The sequence below is a fragment of the Oncorhynchus kisutch genome, linkage group LG2 (genome assembly GCF_002021735.2).
Source record: "Oncorhynchus kisutch isolate 150728-3 linkage group LG2, Okis_V2, whole genome shotgun sequence".
NCBI lineage: Eukaryota > Metazoa > Chordata > Actinopteri > Salmoniformes > Salmonidae > Oncorhynchus > Oncorhynchus kisutch.
In genome coordinates this window covers 70,194,571-70,206,077 of record NC_034175.2, presented here as the reverse complement: position 1 = coordinate 70,206,077, position 11,507 = coordinate 70,194,571, and the positions used below count along the sequence as shown (strand labels likewise).

The window sequence follows — 11,507 nt, the reverse complement described above, 5'->3', positions numbered from 1 at the left end:
AACATTTCCTCAGCCAGGGGAAAATGACAGGGAGAGTATGATATTGCAGAGGACTGCTGCCTGGCAACAAAAAAAAAACACACACGCACTGAAGGAATAGGTCTTTTCAGAATAGTGGCCAGAACAAACATCTGCTCCTGATCATCATAGAGTCCCCCTCCACTCCACCACTCCTGATTATCCCACTCCAGTCCCCCTCCACAACTCCTGATCATTTCCAGTGGCATCCTGCCATCTGTCATTACGTTGGCTTGATGGGGGAGGACAAAGACCACTTACAGAATTAAGACAACCTTAGAGAACGTAACGAAATTAGCATCGAATTTCAATGTGAAGGTGACGACCTACATGCCAGAAGAATGAATTTCGACTATACCAGCCAGAATATAGCATGAGCATATAGCATAGCAACTTGGTATGAACTTTGAACACTTATTCACTAAAGTAGTGATACCTCCTAGCCGTCACGTTAGCGCAGCAACTGTAGACATGGGCTACGAGAGGACGGGCAGAGTATGTGTTCTACCACAAGATGACAGTACTACCAAGTGTCCATTCTACCATCAGACATTCTTCAAAGGACAACTCGGCCTCCCATCTACGACCAACTGATCAAAGTGCAGCTCAGATTCCAAGAACACAGGATGAGATGTTACTATCCTTTGTGCAAGCACTTCCAAGAGTTAATGAACAGTGAGCCTGGTGAAATTTTGGGGAGCGCATCGTCAGTAGTGTACCTTTGCTTCCTGGGGTGTTTCGGCCTTTCACACTATACACCCTCCCCAAAGGCGGACAGCGACAGGGTGATCAATCCTACGCTTGCGTCCCATTCCCAATTAGTCATAGGAGTTGCCTTGTTGATGATAGCCAACATCCCATGGGACTATGCATGGCAGGGGCGTCCTCCTCCCTGAGTCAAGCATTGTTGACCGCATACCTCCTGGTCCTCTCACTTCAGGGCCCAGCTGGGGTCTTTCCTCTTCATCCAGAGCCACTGACTGCTACCTTCTGTCGCCTCCGATACAGCTTTGATTGCCGAACGCTTGCTCTGGCCCTTAATTCCAAGGTCTCTAAGCAGTCTGGTTGTAGATGTTGCCACACAACCTCTGCAGCCCACCTCCACTGGTCGGACTTCTGTGTTCCAGCCATGATGCCGTGCTTCGGCAGCTAGATCAGCATAGCGCAGATGCTTTCGCTCATAAACCTCATCTACTGAGTCCTCCCAGGGTACTGTGAGCTCAATGAGCACCATGTCAGGTCTTAGGGTGGTGGTTGCGATCTCCGGAGGAAACACAAGTTGCCGGCCAATGTCAGCTAGCATTTTCCAGTCGCGGGCTGGTCTCGCTCTAATGGTGTCGAGCCGCGCTTCGGTGGTTTAGCCCCTTCGCGGACAAAGTTTGTCTGTAAGGGGTGTGATGCTGCTGGGGGTGGTAGGGAGTTGGTGGCAGCTCGCTTGTCCTCCAGGGCGGACGCAAGGTTTTTAAGGACTTGGTTGTGACGCCAAGTGTAGCGTCCTTGGGTGAGGCTTGTTTTACACCCCGTGAGAATGTGCCTGAGGTTGGCTGGCATGGAACAGAGGGCACAGTCCGGATCTTCACCATCTTCACCATCAGAGTAAATATTTATTTCATTTTCCTTTTTCAAATGGGCGGTAATTTAGAATGCATAAGATACTGTACTTATGATAGTATAGCTGCCTATGTCCCAATAGAGACACAGCTTCACCCTTTGTTCCTCAGTCTTCCCGCTCTTTCAATGAAAACCCCACCCTCTTTCTTTGTGTAACCAGCTGTCATATCTGTTCCGTCCACTGAGGACGTTTTCCTTTATGACATAATTTGTAATCAATGTATGATACATTCTGTGTATATGTAATTCTGTGTGATTATTTAGGTATATAGTAAATAAATAATTAAATAAAATGTTGTATTGCTGATTCAACTTGTTAGCCAGGGTTTGTGAAGATAACCAAGAATTTACATCTTTCAGATGAGACTAAATAAGGTGACGATAAAATATTGACTGCTATTGATGTAAAAGATTACTAGGTCTTAAGAGTTTATTAAGAGAACAGCTCTATAAACATTATTTTGTGGTGCCCCGACTTTCTAGTTAACTATTTACCTGATTAGCTTAATCAGAAATTATTTAATAGAATAGCATGTCATATCACTTAATCCGGCATAGCCAAAGACATGACACATCCCTAGAGGCATGCCCAACACCCACTCTTTCTCTCTCTCGCTTGCTCTCCTCTGAGCCCAACGAAAAAAACAATCTGTCAGTGATACATCGGTGCAACTTTAGGTAAGGCCATTGGCCTTGTGAATGTTGTACCCTTCTCAACCTTGAAGGCGGGCATGATGCTTATACACTTAGAAAGAAAAAAAAATGCTATGTAGAACCTAAAAGGGTTCTTTGGCTGACCCCATAGGATAACCCTTTGAAGAACCCGTTTTGGTTCCATGTAGAACCCTTTCCCCAGAGGGTTCTACATGGAACCAAAAAGGTTACTACTATGGGAACCCTTTTGGAAACCCTTTTTCTGAAAGTGTACAGCATTGTCCCCTTTAGGGCTGTGCTTCATGACACTCCTCTCTGACCACAGGGCTCAGTAATCTCTCCTGTCCCATTTACACTCCATACAGATGACTGTAGGAGCACCTGCCCTGAGATAACATATATCAAATTTGTACTGTTATTCTTGACACATCCATTCTTATGACATGATTCAACAAGTTTGACCTATGGTGAAAGGATAACATCCTGGATCTGAATGTCACCAAGACCAAAGACCTTATCACAGACTATAGGAAGCAATCATCAGCTCCGAAAGAAATCCCCATCAGTGACCAGAGCATAGAACAGGTGGAGGAGTGTAAGTGCCTCGGTACAGTAGTTGACAATAAGCTGATGGTCTGGGGTGGTGTGTCACAGCATCATCGGACTGAACTTGTTGTCATTGCAGGCTCATCCTGACATGACCCTCCAGCATGACAATGCCACCAGCCATACTGTTCGGTCAGTGCGTGATTTCCTGCAAGACAGGAATGTCAGTGTTCTGCCATGGCCAGCGAAGAGCCCAGATCTCAAACCCATTGAGCACGTCTGGGACCTGTTGGATTGGAGGGTGAGGGCTAGCGCCATTCCCCCCAGAAATGTCCAGGAACTTGCAGGTGCCTTGGTGGAAGAGTGGGGTAACATATCACATCAAGAACTGGCAAATCTGGTGCAGTCCATGGGGAGGAGAAGCACTGTAGTACTTAACGCAGCTGGTGGCCACACCAGATACTGACTTACTTTTGATTTTGACCCTCCCCCCTTTGTTCAGGGACACATTATTCAATTTCTGTTAGTCACATGTCTGTGGAACTTGTTCAGTTTATGTCTCAGTTGTTGAATCTTGTTATGTTCATACAAATAGTTACACATGTTAAGTTAAGTTTTCTGAAAATAAACGCAGTTGACAGTGAGAGGACGTTTCTTTTTTTGTTTAGTTTATATGCAAAAACATATGGGGGATTGGAAGTGATGCAGACAGTTACATTGATGGAAGCTACAATCTATCTGCAATATTAAAGCTGATCCACCCCATGAATTTCAATCTATCAATCCAGAGCTACAAATCCCTGTTGAAACAATACAATTATCACAGCCAGATATAAACAAACAACCATTGGGGAATATGTTACTTTGATTTCAACACTGTTATTGGCGGCAGACTAGCTAATAGGCTTGCTAAACAAAATATTAATTTCAATGTTCTCCAGATCTTTACATTCAGATCTCCTGAATTGACTTGATTCGCTATATCAAACTCTCTCTCTGCCCCTATTACTAGGGCTCTATAAAATCTGTGTTGTGGAAAACGTGGACAGAATCCAGACGGAATTCAACAATATTCAAAAATGAATTGAACTTAACAGGAAATCAACTAAATATATTGAATTTACTAGAAAATGCATGAACTTGCCCAAGATTCTCAAAAGACATTAACAAAACGCATCAGTGAATCGTATTTCCCTTAAACATTCGGAAGAGACACTCAAACACCCAAAAATCGTAAGGATGTTTGTTGGTGGTCTGGAGGTGTGCTGTGCTCTCTGTCCAGAAGTCTGAGAATTTAGAATTTTTCAAACACCTGAAAAGGCTTTTTCCTGCCATCTAGAGCCATAATCATTATGAGTAAACTAAATATGCTTCTCTGCATCTCTGCTAATCTGGGTATGCAACTGAAAGGAATGCGAGTCTTCTTCAGTACATTTAGTAAATGCCTGCTGGCTAGGTTGGTAGACTTTAGAAAAGCAAGCATGCCAGCTAAAATGGTTAGACGAGCTAACTACGCTAACTTGATTAATAGCCTGAAATGGCTTCTTGGTAGCTAGTTATGAGGTTGGGAGATTGACGACCTATCTAAAGTCTACTTCATAAAATTACTATGTGTCTAGTATTATTGAGAAACAACAACTTTAAAAAAAATGACAGGACAAATCTGAGGGGGCAAATGGCCCTGTGCCCCCTATGGGCATGATGCTTCTGGGGCAACAACACAGGAATGCCCCTGTATTTATGTGCGTGTTTGTCTACCACTTTAAGTAGCTGTTAGCGATAATGCTAATGTAGGTTCCAAAAACCCTTCTCAATTAAATGTTAACTACAAATTAGCCTGTGCCTACCTGGCAGAATCATACTGTTTCATGATTATTTCCATCCAGTGGCCATTTGTTTTGCAAACATCACTAACCAGTCTCTGGCTGGTTCCCAGTTGAATTAAAGGGTAACTATACCCCCCCCCCCCAAAATTGTAATTTCTTAGATTTTTCCCAGACCTCAAAAGTAGTCTCCTGATGTGGTTGTTGTGGACATCCAATTTTGTGCACCAGAGAGAGGCAGAAAGACAGAGGTAAATCACAATAAGTCAAATGAATGGAGCTAGCTAACGAGCAGATTTACATCAATGATCAGCTAATAGCCCATCCTCATTTCCCAAATGTTTTACATTTTGAACACCTGCCCCCCTGAAAGGTCTGTGCACGGCCTTGCTTAGTACATTGCCAAGGAATTGTCTCATGCTAACCCAAAAGCAGCTACGCTATCTAGCTAGAATATTAATAGGCAGGCATTTATTTTAATGTTTCTTTATGTTCTACAATCAACCCAAGTGCAGGTGGAAATCTGCCATCAATGTAACTACCTTGCTCAGTTACATGGCTGCCCATCCACATCGCTCTGACCAACGGATGTTTCTTCTCAACCATGAGTCTGGATTTGGCTCCCTCCCCAAAGATTTCTAGAATGCGAACACATTCTGACCATTCTGATTGGTCCCAAGAAACCAATGGTTTGGGCCAGAGCCTGTGATGACATTATCAACTTTGATACTCTGATCGGTTAGATTTGTTAAAGACGATCCAATCACTGATTCATTTGTTTTGTACAATGTCCCTCATTTCGAATTTACACAAACAACTTATAGGATGGCAATTTCAGACTGAATGTACATAGCTATCGATAGAGTAGAGAAATCCAATTCAGGGTGAGTCGTCCGTTACGCTGTAGTGCTGAAGCTGTCTGAATGTGACAAGGCTCTAAGAACACTAGTCTTGAGCATGCCGTGTTTTACTGCCTCCTTGTGCCATTAAAACACGTCTTGAGGTCTGCACAATAAACACTAAAAGGTCCTACCTTCCCTTCTCTCTGGTATGCCAGGGTTTCTTCTTGTTAGCCGGTGAAGTGTGTCGCCACCCTGGCCACAGCTAACCTTGTATTGTATTATTGACTATTAAAAAAAACTCCACACAGGAGCCTCTCCGGTCAACCACCTTAACCTCTGGACAGACCTGTACCAAATGTCAAGCCCGTCACTCTACAGTATCTAGCTGGCTAACAGCTGGTCATAGACTCTAGGGGTTGGGTTTATGACTGAGTATCTGAGAGGGGCAGTATTATGTGAGGGGGATGAACAAAGTGTGTGTGTGTGTGTGTGTGTGTGTCCACATGCATATAAGACTGGCATATGAGGAATGCCTTCATCCAAGGAGAAAGCAAAGTGCTCGTTGGCAAGCATAATGAGAGACAGACATGTAAATACAATTACAAATGTCCACAATGCCAACAAGGAGCAGAACTCTGGAAACAGTTTCACTTGTCCAACAGTAATAAAACATGCAAATGTGCCATTTGAATCCAGAACAGATACCTGGATCCCTCCTATTTTGTGCTACCATTATATGTCTATCCTGCATGACACCCACATGAAGGGAATTGACAGCTGGAGCCATTCCCATTTCAGCATGTTAGAACAGGCCCCCCTCCTCGGCTAGTCCAACCGAAAGACTGTGCTCGCATAGGGCTGTTTGTCCATTTTGAGACGCCATAGCCTTACTCAAAATAGTCTGAATTAATCTAAGATAAAAAAATCAAAATTTAAAGCATTTCTTGAGTTTTGCCATGGAGATCTTGGTAGCATAATTTTACATTAAGATTAAGACTTTGCTGAAGAATTCTTACTGTTGAGCAATCGACGAAGAGGGGGAGTAGTCTTTGGCTACAGCCTTCAAGTTGCCTTGAGAGAAAAAAGTTGTGCGCCTGAACAGCGTAAAAAACCCTTGTCGAAGTCCAAAACAGACAAAAACGTCACATTATTATCATTATATACGCACAAACTGTTCCGAACTGTTTCGTCTGGGAAACATGCAGACACCTTTAATCCTTGGACAATCAATACATCTAAAGACATGGTTTAATAGGCACACATTGATTCCATGTCAGACTTAGATAGATTATTTGGCAAATTACTATGATTAATTGGCCTAGGGTGTTAGGTAGTGTGGATGTGGATTTGTGTGGTACGCTAGCAAGCGTGTCAGACAATTGGTAAGCATGAAACATACATTAAGCTGCACCTCTTTTGCCTGGGGGTTCCATAGGAAGGATCTAGTACGGCTTCATACCAGTCTGGAGTATCAAGAGAGTCTAGGGTGGGAATACTGATTTAGGATCAGTTGTGTCTTTTAGATCATAATGTATAAGATTGTATAGACACAGGGGACATTCGCTCGTGTTCATATAGCGTCTCAAAGTGAGAGTGCTGATCCAGGATCACTTGAGCCTTTGATGTCTCTGCCTTGCCGGTTCCCCTCTTTCCACGGGGGTTTTCTTCCTCAAACCCTATTACGGGGGCTGAGTCACTGGTTTACTGGTGCTCTTCAATGCCGTCCCTAGGAGAGGTGCGTCACTTGAGTAGGATGAATCAGTGATGTGATCTTCCTGTCTGGGTTGGCGCTCCCCTCGGGTTCGTGCCGTGGGGAAGATCTTCGTGGGCTATACTCGGCCTTGTCTCAGAATAGTAAGTTGGTGGTTGAAGATATCCCTCTAGTGGTGTGGGGGCTGTGCTTTGGCAAAGTGGGTGGGGTTATATCCTGCCTGTTTGGCCCTGTCCGGGGGTATCGTCGGACGGTGCCAGTGTCTCCCGACCCCTTCTGTCTCAGCCTCCAGTATTTATGCTGCAATAGTTTGTGTGTCGGGGGACGAAGGTCAGTCTGTTAAGTCTGGAGTATTTCTCCTGTCTTATCCAGTGTCCTATGTGAATTTAAGTATGATCTCTCTAATTCTCTAGTAGGACTTGATCCCTAGGACCATGCCTCAGGACTACCTGGCCTGATGACTCCTTGCTGTCCCCAGTCCACCTGGTCGTGCTGCTGCTCCAGTTTCAACTGTTCTGCCTGAGGCTATGGAACACTGACCTGTTCACCGGACGTGCTACCTTGTCCCAGACCTGCTGTTTTCAACTCTCTAGAGACAGCAGGTGTGGTAGAGATACTCTGAATGATCGGCTATGAAAAGCCAACTGACATTTACTCCTGAGGTGCTGACCTGTTGCACCCTCGACAACCACTGTGATTATTATTATCTGACCCTGCTGGTAATCTATGAACATTTGAACATTTTGGCCATGTTCTGTTATAATCTCCACCGGGTACAGCCAGAAGAGGACTGGCCACCCCTCATAGCCTGGTTCCTCTCTAGGTTTCTTCCTAGGTTCCAGCCTTTCTAGGGAGTTTTTCCTAGCCACCGTGCTTCTACACCTGCATCGCTTGCTGTTTGGGGTTTTAGGCTGGGTTTCTGTACAGCTGATGCACGAAGGGCTATATAAATACATTTGATTCAATATGTTTCAAGTTTATAAGTTTGTTCTTCACGTACACAGGTGTAAAACAGTATAGTGAAATTCTTACCTGGAGAGCTCTCTCCCAACAATGCAATGGTAAGAATGATAATACTATACAATGAGTATACAAAAACAATCTATGGACAGCAGTGTAATGGAGTAATGTACCTAATCAATAATCACTTCAGCAGCAGTGTAAGTTGTGTCTGAGTGGATAGAGACCTGTGGATGGGAATAGAGTAAGTGTGGATAGGCTGTGGGAGAGGGAGAGCATAGTTGTTAGCCATTTAACAGTCTTATGACCAGGGGATAAGAGTCTGTTTATCTGAGCCTTGATATTGTTGCACTGGTACCGGCCTACTGGACAGGAGCAGGGAGAACAGTCCATGTCTCGGCTGGCTGGAGTCTTTGGACATTTTTCGGGCCTTTCTCAGACCGCCTGGCATGAACGTCCTGGATGTCTGAATAAGATAACATGGACACTTGAAAAATACTGCACTCACACTCTGAGATGCTTTAGGAATACGAGCCAAGGTCCCCCACGTCTATGAAATCTTATACATTATGATCTAAAATGCAAAACTGATCCTAGATAAGTTTCCCCACTCTGAAATGCAGGTCCCAGTTAAAAAGTACTAAAAGTTGTCATTACATTGTGATAATGGCCACTGTATGTAAGTATCCAGGCTAACACAAAGTAAGCCTGACAAAAACGGTGCCAGACGTCCAGCTGAGAATGCTGATCTGTCATTCAATGGGCACTTCAATGGTAGGCAAGCCGATAACACAGCCGATATCGCCCCACTCTAGGCAAACTATTAGCCGTCCTATCTGCTGATGTATGTGTCTATGTTTAGAGACTAGTGGGCTGCTGCAGAGACACTAGGATGGTTCACATTATAGAAAAACGGCCTCAAACAGACAGTGTTATGGTGGAAAAGACCTGGATTCGTTCAATTAGGTAGAACATTCCCAAAAAAAGCATTTTGGTTCAACTACCTGAGCAGTCTCACAGCCATTTGAAATCATTGACTGTTACAGAGATGGTGCATGTGATCTAGGCTGGGCAAAAGGCCAGCAGGCCAGGAATTAAAATAGCTACAAAATGCTGCTTTCCTCAATATATAGGCTTAGCTGGTTGAAGCTAAAGACTCTGATACAGACAAATATGTGAACTTATTGTTACTTATTCAGAATTCAAGACACGCCGATACGCCATCCCAATTGGTTTGCGCATATTGGGACTAACATTTGTTTTTCAACAGGACAATGACCCAAAACACACCTCCAGGCTGTGTAAGGGCTATTTGACCAAGAAGGAAAGTGATGGAGTGCTGCATCAGATGATCTGGCCTCCACAATCACCCGACCTCAACCCAATTGAGATGATTTGGGATGAGTTGGACCGCAGAGTGAAGGAAAAGTAACCAACAAGTGCTCTGCATTTGTGGGAACTCCTTCAAGACTGTTGGAAAAGCATTCCTCATGAAGCTGGTTGAGAGAATGCCAAGAGTGTGCAAAGCCATCATCAAGGCAAAGGGTGGCTACTTTGAAGAATCTCAAATATATTTTGATTTGTTTAACACTTTTTTGTTTACTACATGATTCCATATGTGTTATGTCATAGTTTTGATGTCTTCACTATTATTCTACAATGTAGAAAATAGTACAAATAAAGAAAAACCCTTGAATGAGTAGTTATGTCCAAACCTTTGACTGGTACTGTATCTCTTAGGCTACTGTACAGTAGATATCTTTATTGCCTAAATACAGTATCATTCTATTTATTTATTTTACCTTTCTTTAACTAGGCAAGTCAGGAACTAAATCTTATTTACAATGACAGCCTACCCCGGGCAAACCCTAACGACTCTGGGCCAATTGTGCACCACCCTATGGGTATAATTGTGATGCTGTTCAACTGCATGTATGTTAATTGATAAACATACTATATTGACATTGAAAACTCATAATACCGAGACCATGTGGTTTTCAACAAAATTCCCTGCCCACCTCCCATTCTGCAGAACCAATAGGCTTGTGGAATGAAGTCATGCACCTGATGTCAATTTATCCTCTGCTATCCTACCATCAATTTCATGGCATGGGCCATAAAACAGAATAGCGAAGGCTGCATGGCATGAACAGATGCAAATTGGGTGAATAATTCAAGCGTTTTGTATTGACTGAAATATTACTAAGAATATTAGTAATAAGATTAAACTATTTTCGGTTAAACTATTTTCATATAAATCCGAATTTGCCCTATAATAACGTGATGGGATGTGCTTTCATTCAACAAATCACAGTCCTTTGTTCTATGCAAATTAGCATTCTTACCTGCATGTTGATTTAGTGGCCGAAGTAATTGTCATAACGGTTTACCTTATAAGGTGGCAGAAAAGCACCGTTAAACTAATGACACAAATATAAAACCGTCAAATGCAGCGCCAAGCCGCCTCCGCAGCAACCCATGATTCACCTGCATCGACACAGTGAATATCTTGCGATACACAGCGCTATCACCCGTCTGTAGACTATGGATAACCTGCGTGGACCCTTAGATGTTCATTTACAAGGTTGCATTGGAATGCTGCATGTCATCATCACGTCCTTTATTTCAGGATAATATTACACGTAAATAGGCTACTTTAATGACTGGATAAACGTAGTAGTTCTGGGTGCTTGGGAGAAGCGGCGACTCCTCCTACCAATTTCCTTGAGTCAAGACGATTCTTTCCGAATAGCATAGCAACATCGTATGTATTTTTTATATGGTCTTGGTCTGAACGTTTTGTCAATCGGATTTGACCGCTTACCTGTGCGTTTGGAGAGCTGTCCAGTTGGAAACGGGAGGAAATGCTTGCAGTCAAATTGCGCAGCAATCGCGATGATGCTTCATATTGAAAACGCGCTGCTAGTATCTAGCCAGCTGCCTTAACAGAATGATGCTTTAACCACGTGATCAATGAAGCAACCTTCCCCAAGCATCTGGGCCAAAACAGAATAGTCCACTTCTAGTAATAGTAGTAAAATCATTATTTTGTGAATATCTGCAACAGAATACCATTGTGGATACCATTTTTATGGTTCTGTGTCCAGTATGAAATAAGTTAGAAGTAGTTTCACAAGCCAATGCCAACCAGCTCAATGACCGGACGTTTACAGGAACAGATAGCAGGTTAGCTGTTCCTGTTCATCCGACTCTGGGGGAGTAGATAAAGGGCTTCATTGCAAAGTCTCGGACTATCCCTTTAATATGGAGCAGAAACAGTCATTGGAGCTAATTACAGGGGGTTTTCTGTATAGGAACATTCTTAGGTGGGCCTTCTAAGTG

At 43.4% G+C, this 11,507-nt stretch overlaps 1 protein-coding gene across 2 annotated transcripts in view; it reads right to left on the bottom strand.

Moving 5' to 3' along the window:
* Positions 1-11,273, bottom strand: part of LOC109870815 (anion exchange protein 3) — a 99,037-nt gene extending 87,764 nt beyond the window's left edge. Inside the window, exon 1 of one of the 2 annotated variants that reach the window (XM_031800990.1) lies at positions 10,990-11,273. The gene's annotated coding sequence lies outside the window, so the exon portion shown is untranslated. The remainder of the gene's footprint in view (positions 1-10,989) is intronic. The other variant, XM_031800996.1, reaches the window with a different exon arrangement.
* Positions 11,274-11,507: the final 234 nt, after the last annotated feature.